This window comes from Macrobrachium rosenbergii, chromosome 14 (assembly GCF_040412425.1).
Source record: "Macrobrachium rosenbergii isolate ZJJX-2024 chromosome 14, ASM4041242v1, whole genome shotgun sequence".
NCBI lineage: Eukaryota > Metazoa > Arthropoda > Malacostraca > Decapoda > Palaemonidae > Macrobrachium > Macrobrachium rosenbergii.
In genome coordinates, this window is record NC_089754.1 from 42,009,005 (window position 1) to 42,034,770 (window position 25,766).

Sequence of the window (25,766 nt, forward strand, 5' to 3'; positions counted from 1 at the left end):
CCGCATTCGTTATGTATGTTCTCAGCACTGTAATTTTTATTTGTGCATGTGTAAATATATGTGTATGCATATGTATGAATGTATGCACATATATATATATATATATATATATATATATATATATGTATTATATATATATTATAATATATAATATACATACACATAATATATAATATATATATATATATATATATATATATATATATATATATATATATATATATATATATATATAATGTACACACATATTTATAATACATATATATGTGTGTGTATGCGTATGTATGCATATACAGTATATGTATGTAGATTTCAACATTAAACTGTGTGTGGACTTTGCACCTGTTGCATTGCTTTGAAGAAAAAATAACATTAGTATTCACCGTTCCTCTCTTATTCCCGCCGGGCAACTAATCTAAGAAATATTTAAAACTGTAGACGTACAATTTTCTCCAGTAAATATAATTTTCTTTTAAGGTGGAACCTGATGTTTATCTGCGTCCTTTGCATGTATCCTCTTACCATAAACTCAGAGAAGCCTACTGTCAAAGATTGGCTTTTGTGAAAGGGAAGAACAGCTTTTCCAAGTTATGTTACTTGAGACTCTCTCTCTCTCTCTCTCTCTCTCTCTCTCTCTCTCTCTCTCTCTCTGTTTATCCAAGCCGTAAATCATACTTTATCAAGGAAATTGTCGGTTGTTTCTCAGGGTAGAATAAATGGAGTAGACCTCAGTAGCGGATGAGAGACGTTGTACATGTTTGTATGTGCCATTTGGAGAGGATTGGTAACATGTTTTGGTGACTGCTTAATTGCAATGCCACATTGGTGTTTGATAATTTAATGTATTTGCAGAGTATGCACTATTTAGATTACTTGCAAGTATATCCGGTATATGATATATTTATATATATATATATATATATGATTATAATCATATATATATTTTATATTGATTATAATCACTTTTGTACGTGATTCATTTATCACACATTACCACAGGTGAAAAATAAAGAGACGGGGTGTAGGTCCTGACCTACACCCCGTCTCTTATTTTTCACCTAATGTAATGTATATTATATATATATATATATATATATATATATATATATATATATATATATATATATATATATATATATATATGTATGTATACATATATATATATATATATTATATATGTATATATATATATACATATACATGTATGTATATATGTTATATATATATGTATATATATATATCACTTTATTCTAATTACCCTGTATTCGTCTTGTATTGTAATCGTTTGTTATTGATGTGCATTGCTGCAGGTAACACCAGAATGATACGGCATAATTTTGCAAACGACGCTGAAAGCATTAAATGGGATGAAGGGGTACGGCAAGTGTTGTAATTAATGTCTTTTTATAAAGACATTGATTTCTAAATCACGCGGACTCGTACTACGCACACAGAACAAAAGTAAGAGTATTCGACTTCACAATGCCGAGAAGAGTAGCAGCAACGCCCATTGCTATAAATCGCCTTTGCTTTCATTCCTTTTTCATAGTATTTTTTTTATAGTCTTAGTATCTGGTATCTTATCATATACGGATGTGTAAGCACGACCTTTAAAAGACCTCTTGATCATGTGCCCGAGATGTGTGGCATGCCTTTCGTGCCTCGAAATGAAGAAAAAGATTTAAGTCACAGGGCCCAGCGCCGTGTGGCTGTCTCGTTTGTGATTGATGGGTAGTAGAGGGGTGCAGTTCTTTTGAAAAAGGAATTTTTTTCTTATTGGTATTTTTTTTGGGGGGGCATTGTTTATTTTTGGGGCGCTGTTTATTCTCTTTGGGGCTAATGGGGAGGAAATGTCTTTATAATGGCTGTTTTTTAGTTTCTCAGAGGTTTTCCGGAATGCTCCCTGCCTGCTTGTGGAAAGAGGAAGTATTCAGAAGGCCTTCTAAAATGTTTGGAAGTTTGGCCGGTTAGAAAAATGGGAAAGGAGCTTATGAATGGTTAAACTTTTAGATTTTATGACGCAAAACTTCTTTTGAATATCATGCGTTGTGTGAAGTATCTTAAATTTTATATTTGTTTTACTGGTTCTTATTGTATATAGCAGTTGGGATGAAGAACAACAATTGATATGCCAAGTAAGAGTACATTTTTTAATGTATTTATTCACTCTGTATGTGTGCCTTTATGTAAAACGATAGTATGAATATATGGTCGAACATACTCGGTTCTTAGAACCAGCAATTACAAAATGACCCTTCATGAATTATTGCCTTTCACTAAATTAGGTCCTGATTTGCAGTACATAGTTGTCGCATGCGAAAAAATCCATCACAAAGGCAAATAAATGAAATGCACAGCTGCCTTTTGTAGTTTTATCACAATTTAGCATTTGCTGTATTAACTACAAACCTCATACCTAGCCAGAACTCACGTTTATGTCATAGCGACTCTGTTGAACTGCCCCATAAAGAGAAACTGACATTATTCACAGTCACATGTATGCGAGCAGCATTGAATATTCAATGCAAACTTTATTGCCCTTTGTCTCGGAATCCGTAGCTGAAAAATTACACTACTGGGTCGATTAATTATCTCATTTGAGTAGACATTATGGTCTCAGAATGAAGAGTATACTTACACACACATACACACACACACACACACACACACACACACACACACATATATATATATATATATATATATATATATATATATATTTATATTTATATATATATGTATATATATAATGTATATGTATGTGTATATATACATATACAGTATATATATTTATATATGTATGTATGTATTTTGTATATATGTATATATATGCAGTATATATGTATATATACATAATATATATTCATATATATATATATATATATATATATATATATATATATATATATATATATATATATATATATATATAGAACGTCGCTTTTTCCCCTAAAAGGTGTGGCTTCAAAAGGTGTCACCTTTTCATTCTTTTCATTTATAAACAGTAATTTATTAAAATAATGTTGCTAACTCCATACCCTAACTAATAAACGTCCAGTGGGCTTATGCACCGACGGCACTTGGCATTTCTGAGATGTCACCCATCCAAGAATTGACCAGACAAATTATTGCTGAAGATTTGACTACCCTCAATGCTCTGGTGACATTATGTGGTTGATTATAAATTTCATTTCTGATTTAATTCTTCGTTCCTGTGGAAAGTCAAATCTCATTCATTCGTAATCCCAAATCTGTAAGTTTTATGGAAAGAACCCTCCGAAGGCGGCGTTGTGCCTTGGTCAAAACGTAAACAAGATGATCCTGTTTGCTCTAGACTTTGGACGTGTTTACCTCCAAATGTTTTCTTGGTCTTGTTTTCAGTTTGGGAAAACACGACACAGGAACTGAGAGATTTGTTGTTGATTTCGGACGACTTTTCCTTCAGGAAATGGCAAGCTTGTTTGTTGTTCTTGGGTATATTTGTATTTTGAGGAGTTTTGAAGATATATATATATATATATATATATATATATATATATATATATATATATATATATATATATATATATATATATATATATATTAATCACATACACAACTGTTCTGTGCAATGGTAGAATTACAACTCATTTAAACTGGATGGCAATATTTATAGAAAAATTACAAGCTTTTTCTTGGACAAACAGGACCTCAATTCAAACTGGATGGTATCTAATGGAGTATTTTATAGAAAAAAGTTATATATATATATACATATATATATATATATATATATATATATATGTATATATTATATATATGTATTTATATATATATATATATATATATATATATATATATATATATATATAAATTGTATATATATGCTCCTTTTCCAATTTAGATGCCTGGCTTCAGGAGTCATGATGATGAATTGTTATATGTTGGAAAGGGATTATATGAGATGCCTGTTTTAATAGGTAAGCAACTGGACTTTCCAGTAGCGAAAAGAGACAACTTATCTCGGACAATAACTGATGAAAGATGTTTGCAATTTTTACACTTAATTATTTATTTCCAGTAAGGGTATATTTCATCCTTTGATTAAATGAAGTAAATTTTATCACTTCCGTTTAAAATGAATCTGGAGGCGTGGAAACCCTTAGGTATTATAATGAGTAGCTTTCTTATGTTCTTATTTTTTCCTTTTCAGGTACAGGTCTGGTTCTTGTACAAGTGTAGTTCAACATCATTCAATTCATTCACGTAAGTTATGGACTATGTGTCTGTGGTATTTAAGGGGATTGGCAGTTTTGGTATGTGATAGTGATTGATAGAACAATTGATTAGGATTTATTTAAGCGATGAGTGATTGAATGATTGATGGAACGGTTGATTAGGGGTTAGTGAATGAATAAATCATTGTGCCACTGTCTTGAGGTGCGTCTCGTTATGAGGAAGTAGAGTTCTTTTTTTAATGGTCCATTTTGACACTTCATTGAAGCAGAATGCATGATGTTAGGCTAATTGCCATTTTAGGTGTAAATAGTTTACAAGTTCAGTTTTAATACGTTAACACTGCTCTATTTAAACGTGCAGCTTTACACACACATATATCAAAGGACTGTTTGAAGATTAAGATACTTTGATTTTTGAAGATTAAGATGCTTTGATTTATTATCGTTTTATGGTTATCAAAAAACTTAGTTGTGAAAAACAGCTTTTGAACTCAGGAGGCTTCAGAAAATAAACTGGGAGGATGAAGATGGTCCGGTTATTGGTAACGTATTGACTTCACTTAAACGGACTGTTGCTGGGAGAACCCAGTAAAATCGTGCTGATTTGGGTGAACTTTATTTGCTGTGCAACGAACATAGAAAACGGGGAGCGAAATAAAAAGTGCAAGATAGAAAACGGGGCGCGAAATGAAAAGAGCGCGGATACAATGCAGTCAATATGAAATAAAGTAGCAAATTACGAAAATCTGAAAAATGAGGTTAGATTGTTTACAGGTTGTTGGGCGTTTTGAGGGAAGAAAATTTATATCGTTCTGAATCTTATTAGAATGGAGGACATATGAAAGACCTAAATTGACTGCATTTTTGAAGTCTTAGAATGAAAGGTGGACATTTAGGGATTGCGAAATGACATGCAAGTTGGAATTGAGTGCCTCAGTCTGTCCCAGTCCCAGCAAAGCCAGAGTGATTTAGTCAAAACTTTGTAAGTTTATTAAACTAAATGATGTGCAAATTCTCTGCTGAGGAAGTTCATTCTTGATTAAACAGTTAGGATGAATAAGACATTGACTGTTATCTCGTTTATCTGAGAAGTCTCGCCGTTAAGGAAGACAAACTCATTATAAAAAAAAAAAAGCGTGAAGTAGCAAAGGTGGAAAACACGAAAATGGCTTGGAGTTGGGCGGAGGGGATTCTGCCCCATTACTCCCAAGCTGTTGAGGATGAGGAGGCTTTAAGCCTAATGGGGCCCCATTGGATGAAATCTTATTTTTGAGGGAACGGCCTGGCGCCCTTGCATGTAGGGGGAGGGATGGAAGAGCGGATTTCGTCGTGGGGTCCCTTGCATCCAGTGTATGCCAGAGAACAACGGAGACGTTTGTTAGTTCCTGTTTTGAGAGTCGATGTTAGTTCGTCTTCGTGGATGTAAAGAGCCTTCTGTATGCCATATTATTACATTAAACTTTTTTGATGACATGTATAATACTACGAGAAGTTTTTAGGATTTCATTCGCTAATGGGAAAAATATAACCAGGCGTAACAGTACGATTTTCTTGCTAACATAACAGGTCCTTAGACCTCATGTTGGGAAAAAAACATACTAAGAAACAAAGGAGGAGGAGAAGGGCATTCTTATCTTCTGAGTTCATTTTGCATAAGAGGAAATTTTGTTTCCCTATCGGGGCCCATCATGAGTTTCTGCAGAATAGTGTGTATGTTGAATACATAGCCAGGCCTTGCTACTGCACTTGAAGTATTCACTCAAGGGTAACTAATTCTCTTGAACATGACACTGTAATTTCCTCAGAGGACTTACGCCGTATTTATGAAAATTGAATCGTAAATTATACACTCGAGGGAATTTGCTCAAACCTCGTTGATTCTGACAGAGAGGGAGGAGGAGGAGGAGGAGGAGGAGGAGGAGGAGGAGGAGGAGGAGGGAGGAGGAGGAGGAGGAGGAGGAGGAGGATTTTAAAGTGGAAAGGACTAAACTGGATTTTTAAAATTTTTGAGAGGTATTAAGAACGACGCTTTTGTTTTCCTTTTAAAGGATTTGAAGTTTGGTGTTTGTTGGTACTATAGAATCCTAGTTCCGATCCCTGAGATATTTGTGCTTTACTTCGATATGTTTAATATACACACACACACACATATATATATATATATATATATATATATATATATATATATATATATATATATATATATATATATATATATATATATATGTGTGTATGTGTGTATGTGTGTGTGTGTGTGTGTGTGTGTGTGTATGTATGTATATATGTATATATATATATATATATATAAAATGTATACATTTATAAACTTCGCCAAATTTACCAAAACTCCTTGGCTCCAGGAGGATGTTGGTGCATGTACATAAATATTCACAACCCATATACTGTTTATATTGGCTCGTCTGATTGTCTTAATATTCGAAGCCCGTAGTATATAGCGCAATGAATATCTGCTGTATTAATATAAAAAACCCACGCCATTTCTCGGTTTTTGGGTGTGCATATGTGCACGTGCCTTCAGATACACGCACCATTGCATGCTAGAAAAATGTTCCTGAACATTTATAAATAGTGGTTTCTTTGAGGTGTTTTCCAACTTTGGCAGCTGCCGCCATTATTGCAAAACTTCTGTTCTGGAGAAAATTAATGTGCGCAGTTGCTGCGTTCTGTATTAAGTTTCTTTGTCGTGTGATTTTTTTTTTTTTTTAGTCATAATCAACTTGAGACAGGTTGGTCATATAGAGTCTGAGCAAGTCTTGATAATCAGCTGTAACCTACTAAGAGAAGAAATTGAGAATACGAAGCATCAAAAGGATGTCATAAAAAAAAAAGTACAAACGTACCTCCTGACATGAGGAATTACAAGTGGCTTAAGCAAGTTACGTCAGCATCAGAAAACCCCGTTTCCATATTCAGAAAAACCCCTTTATCATGTCTCCCGTAATTCGTTCCCTCGGCAACAGATAACGCGACTGCTTCTGCTGTGTTTGACGAAAGGCTCCGAATATCGAAATAAGATTTTGCAGGAAGCGGCCCCTAATGTGCTTGCTTATTCATCGTCACTCCTCGTGGACCCGCTTGTGCGTGAGATGTTTCGTGATGTTGATGGATCCCGGATAATTTAAACGATATCAGATTAAGGCGATGTTTGGAAAGTGATTAGGGTTGATCGGGATGGCGCTGGGAGTGGTTATGGGGGTGGGGGAGGTAATAATGATGATGATCATCATTATCATGATTATGATTATGGAGGCTCTGAGGATGATAATTGAGTTTGTGGTGTTCCTTCTGTATTGTGAAGTAGTCATGCATTGTATGATGAGAATATTGATGATGATGATGACACTATGGCTTGAGTATGGTGTGATGAGAATATTGATGATGATGATGATGACGCTACGGCTTGAGTCATGACACTGTAGTTTGGTGGCTCATTATTTTTAATTTTCTCCGCGTTTTGTTTCTGAAGATGTCGGTGATCGTGACAGTGCATTTTCATGGGAGATGGTCATGGTCACGGTGATGTTGATGTCAGAATAGTGTTGCTGTTGGTCCAAGTAAAGTTGACCCGGATGACGTAAGATTGTGAACCTGATATTTCCTTCTTTCGTGAACGTGATTGAAATTTTGCCTTCATGGTGAGGATAGTGACATTAATGTAATTTTGTCTTCATGGTGAGGATAGTGACATTAATGTAATTTTGTCTTCATGGTGAGGATAGTGACATTATTGTAATTTTGTCTTCATGGTGAGGACAGTGACGTTAATGTAATTTTGTCTCCATGGTGAGGATAGTGACATTAATGTAATTTTGTCTTCGTGGTGAGGATAGTGACTGTAATGTATTGTTGTCTTCATGGTGAGGATAACGTAGTTGCTTCTGTATAGTGAGGATAGTGAAATTCATGAAGACAATCGTAACACATCATATTCTGGTGAAGATGATAAACCCTTTTCCACTTCCAACACGATTATGATCGTGATTTGGTCTGAATAAGATGATGGTGATTTCCAGGGTAATCCAGCCGTCACAATTAAATAATGGGGAGCCTCGTGTAACTTCCGATGTTATCGGGATGATGATCCTAATAGCAAGGTCTATAGATTAAAGAGGTCTTCTCAGGCCACCGTAGTGCGCAGGTCGAATGGTGGGAGTTGTTGTGGGTCAGAGCGGTGACGTCACTCAGACCATGCCGTGCCTGAGTAAGCTGTGGAACTTCCATAAGAAAATAAAGGAACTATTCTTTCTGCTTTTTTTTTCATCTTTTTAGAGATTTATATTTTATTCTTTTAGGAAAATAAAAGTAAGATTACAAATACATAACTTTATTACATTAAAACAACCAAACACATATTTGATGATGTAAATAACTGAAATTTGTTGAGCATTAGACAGTTTAAATTTATAAAATAAATAATGATGTATACAAAATGCTTCAATTTTGTTCTATATCTGCGAGCTTTTTCATTTTATTTTGCGCTTTTCTTGATGAACTAATACTTTTGTTCAAAACACGACTTCTAAAGAATGTACGACATCTAACAAAAATTTAATAACTTCGTATGGTAATGTGATGTTATTGCTTTTAAAACACTCGCTAATTAAATCAGTCAGTTTAGGCCTTTTCCCTGTTTTAAATATTTTTCCCGCGATAACAGAGAAACATTTTTCTATTGTTTTTAAATGCATTCAAAAATTCCTCGCTTGGTTGCAACAGCGTTCCATCTCTTGCACCAATCCACGAGCCATCTCTTCGTCGGTGTTCCAAGAATTCATATTCAGGAAGGATAGTGATTGTAAGCCTCCATCTTCCATCGCATTTCTAATTCTTCTTTTTCAATTTCCAATTCTTTGTCATCATTTTGCAAATCATTACCAAATTCCACTGGCAAACAAAACAACATAGCCGACAGGCTTATCACAGAGATTAGCCCTTTTGAGTTTCATCATAGGATGTCCTTTCTTCAACAGGAAAGCTGGAAAATGAGGTTGATGTCATCATATCACTATTGCAACTTTCAACGTTGCAGTTTGATTAACAGTTAATTTTCTCTTTGCCTAGAATGTGGGCTCTGATTCGGTGCTTAAATAGGTGATGGGTGTTGATGACATGCAGCCATCTGCCTTATGCAGCCAAAAAACTGTTCAAGACCATCTTGATTTAGCCTATAAGTCAGAATATATGATATTTGAAATTTATCTTTGACCATTCTCAGCAGCTTCATTAATGAATTGCATGATTAAATTAAGCCTTTTTGGAAAGGGTAGAGCCTATTGCTTTTAATCACTTTCATTTCTTTAGACACCCGAATCATATCATGCAACGTTTTATTTTGTAAGTCCAGATTCATCCCATAGGCATTTCTTGATGGTTTCCTATCACGGGGCACTCGAGAGTTAAATAAATCGAACCAGATATCTACAAGGCAAATAAACTGACTTGTGGTTTCTCAATCCTTATCTTCAAGCAAACCTTTGTTCGAAGTACTGAAGACATTTGTATGTTGTTTTGGACAGTAATTGCACGCTAGTTTAACATTCATGCGTTGCATGCCCATTACATTGATGTGCTTTTCAGAGAGATGATGTCCGTAGATCACTTTTTGCTTTTCATAATTAACTCCCTAACTGAACCACAATGAGCGAACCTATCTCCCGACAACACAAATCCATGATCAAGGAAATTATTCCTAATGAGTTTTATTAGGTGGTGCATCGGCAAACACATGTACTTCTCTGTTATCATTTACTGGGTTAACAAATGCAGAATTATCTATATCAATGGATAAATAACATTTGTTGTTCCTAAGTCACTAACCATGGCTACTACAGGAAACCCGGCGTTCTCAACCTGAATAATCGATTTAAAAGGAGATCTTTTTTCATGTTAGTGCCAAAATTATAATAAATAATTTGTTTCAGGAAGTAGTAAGTCCTCAGATCATCGCGCACTGTACTTTGGTATGTTTGGGTGGAAATGGTCAGGCCGCACCTATAGGTCCGGACGTCACGGTCTGTACCTGCGCAGAACAGTCATATTTTGGGTCGGGGTTGACAAGACCTCTTTAATCTATAGACCTTGCCTAATAGCTTATTTGCTGATGGTGAATATTATGATATTTCATCCACGTAAGCTGTTTTGGGCTGGAAAGCCATATGAGATGAGGGAGATTCTCTCTCTCTCTCTCTCTCTCTCTCTCTCTCTCTCTCTCTCTCTCTCTCTCTCTCTCTCTCTCTCTCTGTGGAACGTCCCTTAAGGGGACCATATTTTATTTCACTCTGTTTTTGACGGATTTGGAAAGTGAGGGAAGATAGAGGAAGGATTCTCTCTAATCTGTGTCAGAGATGAAAGAGCTGGCTAATTAGTAGGAGCGATTATGAATGTGATATGATTCTTTTCAGGAAATTGGTAGAATGAACACACGCGTGTGGGCATACAGACATATGTAATATATATATATATATATATATATATATATATATATATATATATATATATATATTATATATATATATATAAATATATATATATATTTATATATATATATAAATATATATAAATATATATATATATATATATATATATATATATATTTATATATATATATATATATATATATATATATATATATATATATGTATGTATATATATATATATATATATATATATATATATATATATATATATATATATATATATATATATATATATATATATATATACATACACATACGTGTATATGCATACATATATATGTATTTATATGTATTTATGGATATAAGTATGTTTACAGTCTCTGATTTTCTGAACCTTCTCTTAATCTCAAGGCTAAAACTCTGAAGAAATAGATGGCAGTTGTTGCTGTGTTGTTCCATTCCTGTTCTGCCGACATCAGGGATGGCTCCAGAGGAGAAACATCTGTCACTGCCACGTTCATACTTTAAACTGCAGAATCATGGACGAACCTTCTGTGCAGTAAAACTGCCCCAACATTGGCCCTTCCTACACCTGCGTAGAAGGCTCATGAGCAGTACTTCGAACCTCCCCCCTAAGCTTTCCCTTATGTTGGAAATGTTTTCTAGCTTCTTCGATATTAAGGCTCTTCCTTTCCCATACCATATTCACGCCGTATATCCAAGACTTTGTAGGTTTTCCTTTCGTCCTTCCATCTAACTCTTCCAAATGGTACACTCTTTGCTCCTGCCTATCATTGTCCGTTTGGAGATATCGTGAGAGATCTCTTCTTTCTGGTGATAGTATTTCGGCTGAGAAGAATTAAGCTTCAAGTGAATGTCACGCCGTTAGATGCCTTGGTTCATGATGCTGTATATAGAACCAGTATATGAAATGTGAAGGCTGTTTTTTATTGTTAAAAACGTACGGGTAGTTAATCCTTTATATATTGTGTCAGATTCTGTTTTTTTCTCTTGATTTGAAAAAAATGATTATTCGGCATTCCCAATATTTTTCCCATTTTCTCGTCAAAGGTCTTTGAAATATAGTAATCTCTCCCATCGAAGACATCCTTGACATTCTGCTGAAGGAGATTGCCCTTTGGCTATGCTTCCCCCGCCTCCTGGAAACCCCACCTCCTTCTCCAAAGATAGGAGCCCATCGACCACCTCTCTCTCTCTCTCTCTCTCTCTCTCTCTCTCTCTCTCTCTCTCCGGATATTCAACAGAATTTTCTTTATTCGACCAAGAAAATCTTTTTATTTGGGCATTTTTCTCTCGGGTCTTTAGTTGTCTCCTGAAGATCTTTTCAGATATTTTAATTTTTTTTTTCTTTTTTTGCTTGGATCCACGGCACAGTCGGCCAGGAGGTCCTCGTTTGATGTTGTGTCCTTTACCCGGAATAGGATGCGTGTTTGGAATCTCCCCCCCCCTTTTTTTCCGGGGCGTTTTATTTTGGTATTGGGGCGGCGTTTGTGGTATTGGAAGAATTGGTTTATCATTTTTTTTTTGTGTTTATTTTTTATCTTATTTATTTTTTGGGTCTTGTTTATCGGAAAAGGGGGCATGATTTGTGCCCTGGTTTTGGCCACAGGATTTTATTCATGGTCATGTTTTTATTCCGATGGGATTTCTGGATGATGAGGTTGCCCAGCTTTTATGTAAAAATATACGATGCGGTGATGTGAATTTCTCTGATAAGGCATCTTTGATGTCAAAATATACGTTGTGATGATGTGAATATCTCTGATAAGACATTGTGCAGTAGCTTATCGTTAATATTGGTGTCATTCTGCCAAATTCCCTGTTGGTTAAATATGAAACTAATATAGGGTAGAATTACATTCACTTTATTTATTTTCAGTATCTTGAGCTGTCTAAAATTAACCAAATTTTGAAATTGGTGTTTAAAGAGGTGCATGGAGGAGATACTCCTAAGGCGGTCAAGTTACGCGCACATCATAAGCAGAACTGCCCAATGGGGCCTTCATAGCAGAAGAAAAGTACAAGTTATTTTAATAATATCGTAATGCAAGACAGTAAAAATTAAACACTATTGTTGCTGTTGTCTTAACAGTCTCTTCTAAACAAGTTCCTCTCGTGGTCATGCGTAGTTTACGTCTGCGCATGTGGCAGATTTTACCTTGCCTCGTGCATGTGTGCCGTTTTTTAGCAAGAATATTTTAACATGAAAATTAAAGTGGTGTTGCCTTGGAAACCATCTCGAATCTGCCCCCTTCTGTGTAGGTACCTAATTTCAGAGCGGATGCAGAGTAGGGAGACAGGGGTAGGTGTGAGAAATCCTAACCTTTCTTAGAATGCCGTGTCCTGACCTAACTAGACCTAATCTATAGGCGTTCACACGCACAAACACACACACACACACACACACACCCTCCCCGTAGGGGTAGTGTCGTCATTGCACCTCTTGCTGTGTACTGTAGGCTTTAAGGTTCTTTGCAGTGTCCCTTCGGCTCTTACCTGCAACTCCTTTCATTCCTTTCACTGTACCTCCGTTTATATTCTCTATTTTCCATTTTCCTTTCCACCCTCTCATAACAGCTGATTCACATTGCAACTACGAGGTTTTCCTCCTGTTACACCTTGCCAATCCTTTTTACTATCAATTTCCGTTTCAGCGCTGAATGACCGTATAGGTCCCAGCGCTTGGCCTTTGGGCTAAATCCTATATTCCACGCGCACACACTCACAAACACACACACACACACATATATATGTATGTATATATACAGAGAGAGAGAGAGAGAGAGAGAGAGAGAGAGAGAGAGAGAGAGAGAGAGAAAATTATATTAATTAGTAATTAGTAATTTCTTCTGAATACAGCCGTAAGTCAGAGAATTTAAATGCATTCATGAATATTGATCCAACAGATTAATTCAAGGATGTTCTCCGCAAGAGGACTGAGCATTAAAATGAAACAGTGATGACACTTGACTCTGAAAATCCATTTCCAGTAATGGGATTCCAGTGCTTGAGCCGCGACACCAAACATTTCCAGGCTTATCATCGCCTTCGCTGTTATTCCTTGTTGTTTCGTCACCGCCGTTATAAATGCATGAGAAGTTGTTAAGTGGTATCACTGTTCAGAAATTTGTTATTAATATACCTGTCAATTTTTATTAACATTATATAACCCGTAGGGGGGTAGCGCCATCAGCGCACCTCTAGCAGTGCACTGTATGCATTATACTTGAGGTTTTTGCAGCGTTCCTTCGGCCCCTAGTTGTAACCCCTTTCGTTCCATTTACTGTACTTCCTTTCATATTCTCTTTCTTCCATCTTACTCCCCCCCCTCATTTAACAATTGTTTCATAGTGCAACTGCGAGGTTTTCCTCCTGTTACACCTTTAAAACCTCCTTTACTGTCAATTTCCGCTTCAGCGCTGAATGACCTCAGAGGTTCCCAGCGCTTGGGCCTTTGTCCTAAACATGACGTTCCTAAATTTTACATTCCAATTCCATTTAACATCACACGCTTTATGTAAGTAGCTGGAATAAGTAATGAATTTGGGATTAAAATACTGAGGTCTTTTTGCTAATCCTCGATCATTTATATTCCCTTCTCAGGCGATATTTAGCACCACAAGACTTGGTAAAATAGTCCAGCTGACCAATCGTGTTTCCCTTAGTGAGGATGATTGTCAAGGTGACATCCCATGAACATACTGTACATTGTTGAGGTTTCTGGCTGTTCCAGCCTTTTGCTGCCCTCATTTATCGTTACGTCACGCCGACAGTGCACCACTTACATTTATTAGTAGATTAGTAGGATTATCTTTGCAAGAGGATTATATCTGAATGTTTTATTTATTTTGTTTTTGCCATCAAGGGTATTTGCCATTCAGTCATGGTGGATTGTTCGTCTAGTATTACAGGCTGCGCGCGCATGCGCGTTTTACATTTTTGGGATTACGATTTCGATGAAAGAAATTGAATGTTGTGGATCATAATGTGAAATTTCATGTAATAATTTATTAGTTTTTTTTATTTAGATGTGTACGTTTATAAAATAGTTTGAAATAGATAGTATTCCCTGAAACATTTATACCTAAAATGCAACTATAGTTACATAAAAATGTACTTCAACGTTTGTTTATATTATATTACTTTATAAGGCTTCATTGATAGGTATGTGTGTACAATATTTAGTGAAATGGTAGAATGAAGTAGGTTGGTGTCTGCCATTTTTCTTATGTGGCACAGTATTGTATTTATTTGTGTTCTCTCTCTCTCTCTCTCTCTCTCTCTCTCTCTCTCTCTCTCTCTCTCTCTCTCTCTCTCTCTCTCTCTCTCTCTTAAATAGACTACAATATATGCAAGTACTGATTATTACGATCTCTCTCTCTCTCTCTCTCTCTCTCTCTCTCTCTCTCTCTCTCTCTCTCTCTCTCTCTCTAACAGATTATATGCAAGTAGTGATTATTACGATTCTCTCTCTCTCTCTCTCTCTCTCTCTCTCTCTCTCTCTCTCTCTCTCTCTCTCTCTGTAGCTGTAACATGCGGGGACATTATATTTTTCCAGTCATCAATCAGATTGATTTCTGTATAATTAAATAAAATATTTGTTCTTCAGTTTTAGTGATTGGCCAGAAAATGACGTTTAATTATTCCCTAATTTGAACTGTGGATTTACTACCACTTTTTATGTGCACATTCTGCAGATTTCTCCAATTAAGATGCAGATTCGATCACGAGATAGTGATCTAATTGTGTCCTCCTCAGAAGAGCAGGGTTGAAGAATCATCAGGTTTACAACTCGAAAATCTCAAGTTCTTTTTCTCTCTCTCTCTCTCTCTCTCTCTCTCTCTCTCTCTCTCTCTCTCTCTCTCTCTCTCTCTTCACGTTTATATAGTTTTTGTACATTTTTTACTACGGAATTATTGCAACAGTTCAGTTTTATAATGGTTAACTATTATTGTGCCTGTGCCATTTGGTCGTTCTGTGTGAAGAATTTGGCATAAGTGAAAGAATGTAGGATAGTAATACTGTAATAATTACTGCCATTATTATGGTTTCTATTTTTGTTTCATCCTTGCTAGGTTAGTACCCTAGAGCCTGGATCTTTTTGCACCCTGCTTCCTGAGGATCTGACACTAAATATCCTATTTTCTTAGGCTTCCAACACTGCCATTATCCTTCAAGTACACTTCTGGCGCAAGGCCAGTTAGAGGTGTAGGAACTGGTCTTCTCTTTGTTCCTCCCGAAGTCCTCTAGGATTACTCATTGTGCTTCCTGGAAGAAAGATACTCTTTCTCTTCAGCTTGCCTTCGTTTCCTATTTCCATTCTTAGATTATGTATTTTTCTGTCTGCTTTTGTCTCTCTCTCTCTCTCTCTCTCTCTCTCTCTCTCTCTCTCTCTCTGTAGCTATAACATGCGGGGACATTATATTTTTCCAGTCATCAATCAGATTGATTTCTTTATAATTAAATAAAATATTTGTTCTTCAGTTTTAGTGTGTGGCCAGAAAATGACGTTTAATTATTCCCTAATTTGAACCGTGGATTTACTACCACTTTTTATGTGCACATTCTGCAGATTTCTCCAATTAAGATGCAGACTCGATTACGAGATAGTGATCTAATTGTGTCTCCTCCTCAGAAGAGCAGGGTTGAAGAATCATCAGGTTTACAACAAATTTTACGTAGCCCCCCCCCCTGAAAATCTCAAGTTCTTTGCTCTCTCTCTCTCTCTCTCTCTCTCTCTCTCTCTCTCTCTCTCTCTCTCTCTCTCTCTCTCTCTCCACGTTTATATAGTTTTGTACATTTTTTTACTACGGAATTATTCGCAACAGTTCAGTTTTATAATGGTTAACTATTATTGTGCCTGTGCCATTTGGTCGTTCTGTGTGAAGAATTTGGCATAAGTGAAAGAATGTAGGATAGTAATACTGTAATAATTACTGCCATTATTATGGTTTCTATTTTTGTTTCATCCTTGCTAGGTTAGTACCCTAGAGCCTGGATCTTTTTTGCACCCTGCTTCCTGAGGATCTGACACTAAATATCCTATTTTCTTAGGCTTCCAACACGCCATTATCCTTCCTGTGGTCCAAAGTACACCTCCGGCGCAAGGCCAGTTAGAGGTGTAGGAATCCGGTCTTCTCTTTGTTCCTCCTGAAGTCCTCCAGGATTACTCATTGTGCTTCCTGGAAGAAAGATACTGCTTTCTCTTCAGCTTGCCGTCGTCTCCTGGTTTCCATTCTTAGATTATGTGTTTTTCTATCTTTGCTTTTGTCCTGAACTCTTGTGTCCTATGGTATGGCTACATCTATTAGAGAGACTTTCTTGGTTTATTTACCGTGGTTAGTTTAGCGTTTGGGGTTGCATCTTGCATCTTAGTTCCAGATTACCTTTTTTTTTTTCCCGAACTTTTGTGCTATTAATTAATAATAATAATAATAATAATAATAATAATAATAATAATAATAATAATTATTATTATTATTATTATTATTATTATTATTAAAAAGGATGGCTGTATTATGCGAATTTATCTTATATAGTGTCTTTTCTATCCTCCTTATGATTCGACGGTACCTACAATAGAACCTGAACCCAGACGAACGATTTCTGATTGAATATTGTAATAATAGACTTCCAATATTCCGCACACTGTCCTTTTCCAACATGAATATCGGCCAGTTACTGACTAACATCGCTGAGCCTGAAAAGCGAATCATAAGGAGGATAGAAAAGACACTATATAAGATAAATTTGCATAATACAGCCATCCTTTTAATAAGACCTGTTTAAAAGAGGGTCTACTCTCTTCATATATTATTATTATTATTATTATTATTATTATTATTATTATTATTATTAGTAGTAGTAGTAGTAGTAGTAGTAGTAGTAGTAGTAGTAGTAGTAGTTATGATGAAATTGATGATAGTAGTTAATTTCCTCGAAGTGATGTAGCAGTCACTAGAAGCGAAGATAATAGTACATGCTAACAATATATGACGATTTAAAGTTGAAATCCGTTTTACTGTTGGAAACGAATTATATCTACCATAGCATTGGTGCTGCGTCCCCCTCTCCCGTGTAATTAGTATCCAAAAAACCCTAATTAGCATTTTTTATGATTAATTTTGCCATTATCATTTTAATGATTGTGAAGAGCGCGGGACTGCAATTTCATTTATACGAATCATGCGATTTATGCGGGGCGATCAGTTATGCTGTTTTAATGATCGCGGGGAATTTTAATACGGTAATCGCTGGTCATATTTCATTGTTCTGGATATCGTGCGTCGATTAAGTTGTCTTTTCCTCGTCGAACCCGCTCTCGTATATTTGGAGAGATATTGCAGTTCATCCGATCGCTCGCGCGTGACTGATTTCCTCTTTGTCGGAAATATGCAAATTAGAGTTAACCAAGGTGGGGATTGTGGAAATAAAGATGAAGGTCACTGAGGTAAGTGCGGGTTGGGGATTTTTTTTTTTTTTTTTTTTGTAAAGAGTTTGATGGATGGGATAAGGTAGAGAGAGAGAATAATGGGTGGTGTTGTGTTCTTACGTTGTTGAATCTGGTTTGTTAGGAATTCAGAGGATTTTGACGTAGTTTCAGACTCAGGTTGTTAAATTTGATTTTGATGGTAGGAAAAATGAGATTGTATTAGCTACTTTCGTCAGTGTAATGAACACGTACATATGCATACACACACACACACACACACACACACACACACACACACATATATATATATATATATATATATATATATATATATATATATATATGTTTGTATTTATGTATGTAACTTTTTATCACTTACATTTAGCCTGTGGTTTTTTATAATTTACAAATATTAAGCCAAAACATCATTTGATATTAAATTCACTATATCTGTTTATCTATCTATCTATCTATCTATCTATCTATCTATCTATCTATCTATGTATATTTTATATATATATACCATCGTTAATAATCACCGAGTATACTCAAATATAATAACAACAATGTCGTGCCTTCTAAAAATGGCACCGTATTGTTTACCTTTCCGGCAGAAACATTATCGGTTTCTTTTGTGTCTTAATGGCGGCATTGTGTGAGGCTGTAATTGACAGTTGTTGCAGTCTGTGTGTGAAGATTTTCCGCGGAATCCTGGCTGTGTGTTTTTCTCCGCCGGCGAATTGATTGTCTTGATGGATCGCAGGTTTTTCTTGACATTTCGACAGCTGGTGTTGCCTTCGACCACCAGGCGATGTGGCGAAGATGGTGGGATGAGGTTTTTTGAGTTTTTATTTTTTATTTATTTATTTACTTGTGCGGTATTTGTTTTAAAGTGCGGTTCTATTTCACAATAGGTAACTGTTTAAGTTAAGCAACGTTTCCAGTGGAAAAACCTGAGGCGGTTAGGTTTTAAATGTGCGGGACTATTCCATAAAAATGTATTATTATTTATTATTTCAGTAGATGAAACCTATTCACATGGAACAAGCACACCAAAGGGGCCATTGACTTGAAATTCAAGCCTCCAAAGAAAGTTGGTTTCAGCCTCCCACCGCAGACCCCACACTGCAGCAGTAACTGATCATGATACAGAGCTAGTGATTTTTCATCGCCCTGGGGGAGACGCGAACCCGCGACATCTGAGTGTCAACGCACGACACTAACCACTATACCAGCGGACCAGCGGATTATGTTTTAAGTAAAGCAACGTTTCCAGTGGAAAACCTCTGAGGCCGTCAGTTTTTTCATCCAGCTTTAAATTATGTGGCAAAAAGAGACAGTTTTTTTTGTGTGTCTATAACAGATATGTGGCCAAAAATTCCATTCATTTCAACGCTATATATAGGCTACCTTTGGAGTCTAGATGTTTTCTGACTTTTTGTGACAGCTGAAGTTCCTTAATAATAATAATAATAATAATAATAATAAAAAGGAGTACCCTCTCATTCACTTGACTTCTGTGTTGTCATTGTGACCCATTACCCCTTACAAGTTTCAGGGAGAGTTTGTGCATGTTACTGCAAGCAAAAAACGTTAAGCCACAATTCCATCTCTTTCTCTTTTATCCGATTTTGGCAACTGTAAGCTCTAAAAGAAGGCTTAACTTACCATGTCTCTTTTAAAACAAGTGCTACCATGTCTCTTTTAAAACAAGTGCCACCTCCACCGTAGTAAAAATAAAAGAAAAAGATAGAAAACAACTGTAAATAAAAGAGTTGATAGAGAGACCCAACATTTAAAAGATTCCAGCGGCTAAGCACTGTATTTTTATTTCAATTTTCTTGCAATGCGATTTTGTCACTGTTTACGTTTATATACGGGATGAAAGCATATTCGTCGAGAGAGAGAGAGAGAGAGAGAGAGAGAGAGAGAGAGAGAGAGAGAGAGAGAGAGAGAGAGAGAGTAAATACAGTTTTAATTTAGCGAGGTCGTTGCCGGCGGCCTCTCTGCCATTATTACCGCCGTTATTCATATTTACCTTAGACGCGACCTTATTTTGCGGTTGCCTTTCGGGCCAGGTCATACAGAAAGAGAGAGAGACAGAAGAGAGAGAGAGAGAGAGAGAGAGAGAGAGAGAGAGAGAGAGATTCAGGCCACCGTGGTATCTCCGCAGAATAAAGATCTCCGCTCTCAGCTCCCCCGTCTCGTCAGTGCAGTTTTTTGCATACTCTACTTTTGTTGATAATTATCAAAGCCGTTAGATCTTTAAAAAAAATTAATAAATATATCACTTGAATAATAGTCTTTCTAGCGTAGTTATAAAGGTTTTTATTTGTCAGCAATGTTTAGGTCACTCTATTGCAGTTTGGTGCATGTGGCCATGGTTCACAATGAGACCCGATTGATATATTTTAGGAATAAGTATGATATTTGTCGCAAGAATTTGGACTGAATTGTAATAATTATATTTCTGTGAATTTATTGTTGTTTTAAACTTATCACAATTCATACCATCCATCTTTTATTATAATTATATTTATGGGTCTCATTACGGCACTGAATGTCTACGTAGGCCTCGGTTAATTGTGCTTTATCCTTTAACACCAAATATCCACATATCCATCGATATCGACATATATCCATACATCCATATAATACATTCTTATCAACTAGCATATCCTTACATCCATATATACATTCTTATCAACTAGCATACTCCCTGTCTTTCTGTTACTTAATTGGGTGACTCCATTTAAGGAAAAAAAAATCAGCAAGAAAAACACTTCGAAAACTGACTTAAGTCCTACTAGAGTCAGCCTACTCTTACTCATCAGGTTTTTCGGGTGAGACGAATCGCCCAGGGGAAGGGGGCCGGGGATTTTCTTACAATCATGTTAAAAATAATAATAATTCTGCTCCTACGCTCGTTAGTCTTGTTAAATTCTCTTATGATAATGGTAATAAACATTTTTCTGTACGTTAAAAGTAATTAAGATCCGTAATTGTGTTTTGAAACTTCCTCTTTCTTTGCATAAGCTGGTGCCATCATAGTCTTGGTGCCAGATGAAAGTACCAGTTCTTTCAGTGCAATAATTTGAGAGCACACGTGTCTAGAATTTGGAAACGTTCAGAGGGAGTCAGCAGGGCGAGGGGTTGAGGCCTATCTTGTTTGGACTGAATGTCACGTCCCAGTTTCATTTGAATTGATATGCGTGAGTGTTTGGGTGTTGATATATACGTAGCCTCTCTCTCTCTCTCTCTCTCTCTCTCTCTCTCTCTCTCTCTCTCTCTCTCTATATATATATATATATATATATATATATATATATATATATATATATATATATATATATATATATATGTATATATACACGAGTTTATGTATATATTTATATTTTATATTATATGTATATTGAAGGGAAATTCATGAAGCATTAGAGTTATCTAGATCATCCAGGATTAAATGGTATGCATCATCCTGCTCCCGTAAAATAGAATAGTAAATGGATATTTTTTGAAAGTGATAGAAAGCAGTAGAGTGGTTGCCATTCAGATTGCACTGCCGGATTACCTACTACATTGCAGATATAATTTCAGTATTTTTAATAAATCAACTTTGACGTTATCCATCATACTGCACATGCGGAGTCCGATGTAAGACTTAATTAAACAGAGTAAATATGTATTTATTGAAGACCTTTAACACCGGAAATTCAATGCTCTTACTTTGTCTAGTCCTTATAGAAAAAGGATTAGGCCTATAGGTACCTAAGGTGATCAGAACTATGGATTAAGTCCAGGGCCTGGCAGTCGTGGGGAAGAAACGGTAATTGAGGCGAGCAGCCAAGTTGAAATGGTACCATTATCACAAATTAGGGGGTCAGTGCTGTTAGTGCACCTCACTCAGTTCACTGTAGACATTACTTGAGGTTCTTTTCAGCGTCCCTTCGGCCCTAGCTGCAACCCCTTTCATTCCTTTTACTGTACCTCCATTCATATTGTTTCTTCCATCTTACTTTTCACCCCACTCTAATAATGTTTCATAGTGCAACTAGCCTATGAGGTTTTCCTCCTGTTACTTATTTAAAAGCTCTTACTTTCAATTTTCCTTTCAGCGCTGAATGACCTCATAGGTCCCAGCGCGGCCTTCGGCTTAAATTGTACATTCTATGTATCTTCTATCACAGACTGTGGCAGGAATTATTCACAGTGAGTTTCGTTAAGTCTTATTTCCTTTTTTCTCATTAAAAAAGATTGACGGTAATGCAGATGATAAGTGAATAGTGTTATTGATAGTGGGAGGAAAAGAGGCTATTCACAATTTATTTTGAAGTAAAGTTGCGCACTTTTTCCAGGTTATTCACAATGTATTTTGAAGTAAAGTTGCGCACTTTTTCCAGGTTATTAAGGACGAAGGCAGATTATGACTTTCTCCCAAACTTCGGCGTCTTGGAAGAAAAAGATTCCATCGTTTAACATTAGAATTACGATCTCGTTTCAAACTTTCCACTCCTTGAAAAAAGCGCTGTTGTCCCCATGTGGCAAAGAACGACGCCTGAACAGGCAGCATTTTCTCCTTAATTTAATTCAACACTTTAGTAAATACGTTACTAAATATGCTAAAAGATGCCCACAATGAATGTATCGTAGACAAGTTTCCTCCGTTCGATTTGCTTGCTAATATGAAGTTCGAGGAAAGGGCTCTCAAGTGTGCTCAGCCAAGAGGAAAGATGGGCAATCTGGTTCAATAACTCCCCCTTCCCTCCCCTCCCCTCCATAATTCCCTGTCCCCTTTACCCCCTCTTACTCCACGTCCCCCCCCCTCCCCGGCATCTCTTCCTTGAGTCCATAAGTGCTACGATGGGCCAATACTTGGGAGAAGTGGCCCTTCTGTCTGCAGATATTAATTTTCTGGTCGTTCCTTTTCGCCCAACTTTTATTTTAACCGGAAGTCGAGCCGGAGAGGGTTTTCTCTTATGTTTTAAGGCTTTGTTTTATTTTTATTCTCAAGAAGGTGTCGTGGAGTTGGCGGTGTGAAACGCACTCTCAAGTGCATGAACGTAGTGCTGTGTTTGTTTGTTTATATTTATATATATATATATATATATATATATATATATATATATATATATATATATATATATATATATATATATATATATATATATATACATATATACATATATATATATATATATATACATATATATATATATACATTATATATATATATATATATGTGTGTGTGTATGTGTGTGTGTGTATTTTATATATATATATATATATATATATATATATATATATATATATATATATATATATATATATATATATATATATATATATATATATATATATATATACACACATATATACTTACATATTATACATATATATATTTACATATACACACATACATATGTATGTATGTGTTTGTATTTTTATGTGTGTATTTTTATTAGCTACTGCACAGTGTTTTTATGTTTAGTCTTTATTTGTTTATTTGATTTCACTGGAATTCCCACATTCAAAAGAGACGTATTTGTGAAATTTAAGAGGTCGTTCCTTTTTCACCTACTACTTATGGTTTAGGTAGTAGCTTGCGAAGGAGAATAAGATTAATGAATAATTGTAGATAATTATGATTCATGGAAAAAATATCGAGATGTTTACCAGGAAATTGAGGAATTTGTTCAAGACCAGTCTTTAAGATTTAGGACTCGATTCTTATCGGATCCAGATTCAGGACCAGATTTTTGGGGACATTTTCGGAATGGTCGGCCCCAAGTTACATCTTTTTCGGTGGATATAAGGTCGTGGTGTGGATTCAGATGTAAGCAAGTGGGAACCATTCAGTGAGACGGAGGAATATTACAGAAAACTGGCAGGGGCGAATTTGTGACTGGCCATTACTTCAGGTTTTGATGTTAATCGAGAGTCTGGGCTGGAGAGGAAGTTGCTTGGACCTTCGATTGTGAACAAATTCTCTTTTAATTTGACTTGAGTATGTTTGCGGATCCAGTTTAATGAAGTTGTTTACCTTTGCAATGTTTGCTACGCATCGTATGCATTCTTGGTTACAATAATAATAATAATAATAAAAGTTTATCTGTTGTAATTTCATATATTTCTTTTGTATTTTATTGGTGTCATATTGTTAAGTTTCTAATGTGATGCATAGTCTCAGTAGAAATTAAGTGTCAGCTAGCTTCGGTTTTGCTTCTGATCGAACTCTTTTGGGGGTAAATTCGTCACAAAATACCGTGTGTATATAAAACTTTTTCATGGATATAAAGCTTTGTAATGCATGTCTTCAAATTACATTTCTCCACTGAAAGCAGATAAGTGATCAGTTTTCCTTCAAATTACATTTTTCCATTGAAAGCACATAGCTGATCAGTTAATTAGAAAGTACGTAGATATCACACGAAGTAGTAAGCAAAGTCGAATGATGTGCAAGGTAATACTTGGATTATTATTAATTAAATAATGTAAAACAATCCTATGCGATCTAACTGTCTGCCGAGGAACTTGTTTTGCTCGCTCTTCGTTGTCATCGCACCTGGAATCTGTGGAATCTCCAGCTATTGATCTTGACATTTCAGGTGCTGTTGATAGGGCCTGGCAGGTAGACTTTCGAGCGTATACCCACGTTCCTGGTCTCTACGCTTGTTTTTAATTTGCAGTTTAAGGTTTGAGGAAGTTTTAGACTTGTTGTTTAGGGGTTGGGAGTGAGGAAGTTTTAGATGTGTTGTTCAGTGGTTGGCAGTAACCGAGATGGTTTGGACATGTGATGAGAAAGGGAGAAGTAATAGAAAAATAGCTTGGATGAAAAGTTCCAAGATAAAGTCCACGAGGACGGCCCATAAAATAAGGGAGAAAAGCTCCTCCGTGCCAACGACCTCTGCACAGAAAACCTGAAATACGATCACTCCTTATTCTTTTATAACAAGAAGAAATAAAAAGAATCGTCACAAAATATGAGATCTATTTTTACACGTACAGCAGAATTTATCGAGAACATTTGCGTAGGAATACAATCACTCCATTTTGTTTTATGACAAAAAAAAAAGTCACGTCATAAAATATGAGATCTATTTTTACACGTAAGCAGAATTTATCGAAAACATTGACGTTGGAACTTTTTTTTTTTTTTTATCTGCCAGACGCTCTCGTATCTTTCAGGCAACATCTCTTAACAGATTCTCTGTTTCAGAGGTGGCTTCGTTTTTCATCCAATATGTGGGATGAATGGAAAACCATCAAGTGGATGATGCTGTTGGCATTTCTCAATATCCTCGAGGGGTGAGAGTGATGGATAGTGAGGGATAGGGGAGAGAGAGAGAGAGAGAGAGAGAGAGAGAGAGAGAGAGAGAGAGAGAGAGAGAGAGAGAGAATTCGTTTTTGGGGAGAGATAGAGGAAGTGAAAAAGAAGCGGATTGGAGGCGAGGAAGTTTTTTTTTTTTTTTTTTTTTTTTGTAAATTTGAGAATGGATGATGCTGTTGGCATTTCTCAATATTCTCGAGGGGTGAGAGTGATGGATAGTAGAGAGAGACTCCGTTTTTGGGGAGAGATAGAGAAAGTGAAAAAGAAGCGGATTGGAGGTGAGGAAGTTATCAATTAATTTCCTTTGGGAGGAGTTTTTGTAAATTTGTCTC

General features: G+C 35.9%; 1 protein-coding gene across 22 annotated transcripts in view; it reads left to right on the top strand.

Annotated features, from left to right (window-relative positions):
• Positions 1-25,766, top strand: part of Ehbp1 (Eps15 homology domain containing protein-binding protein 1) — a 745,592-nt gene that overhangs the window by 108,296 nt on the left and 611,530 nt on the right. For 4 of the 22 annotated variants that reach the window (XM_067116671.1, XM_067116668.1, XM_067116674.1 and 1 more), the window contains exon 2: positions 4,193-4,245. The exons of the other annotated variants lie outside the window; for them this stretch is intronic. The gene's annotated coding sequence lies outside the window, so the exon portion shown is untranslated. The remainder of the gene's footprint in view (positions 1-4,192; positions 4,246-25,766) is intronic. 22 annotated transcript variants of the gene reach the window in all.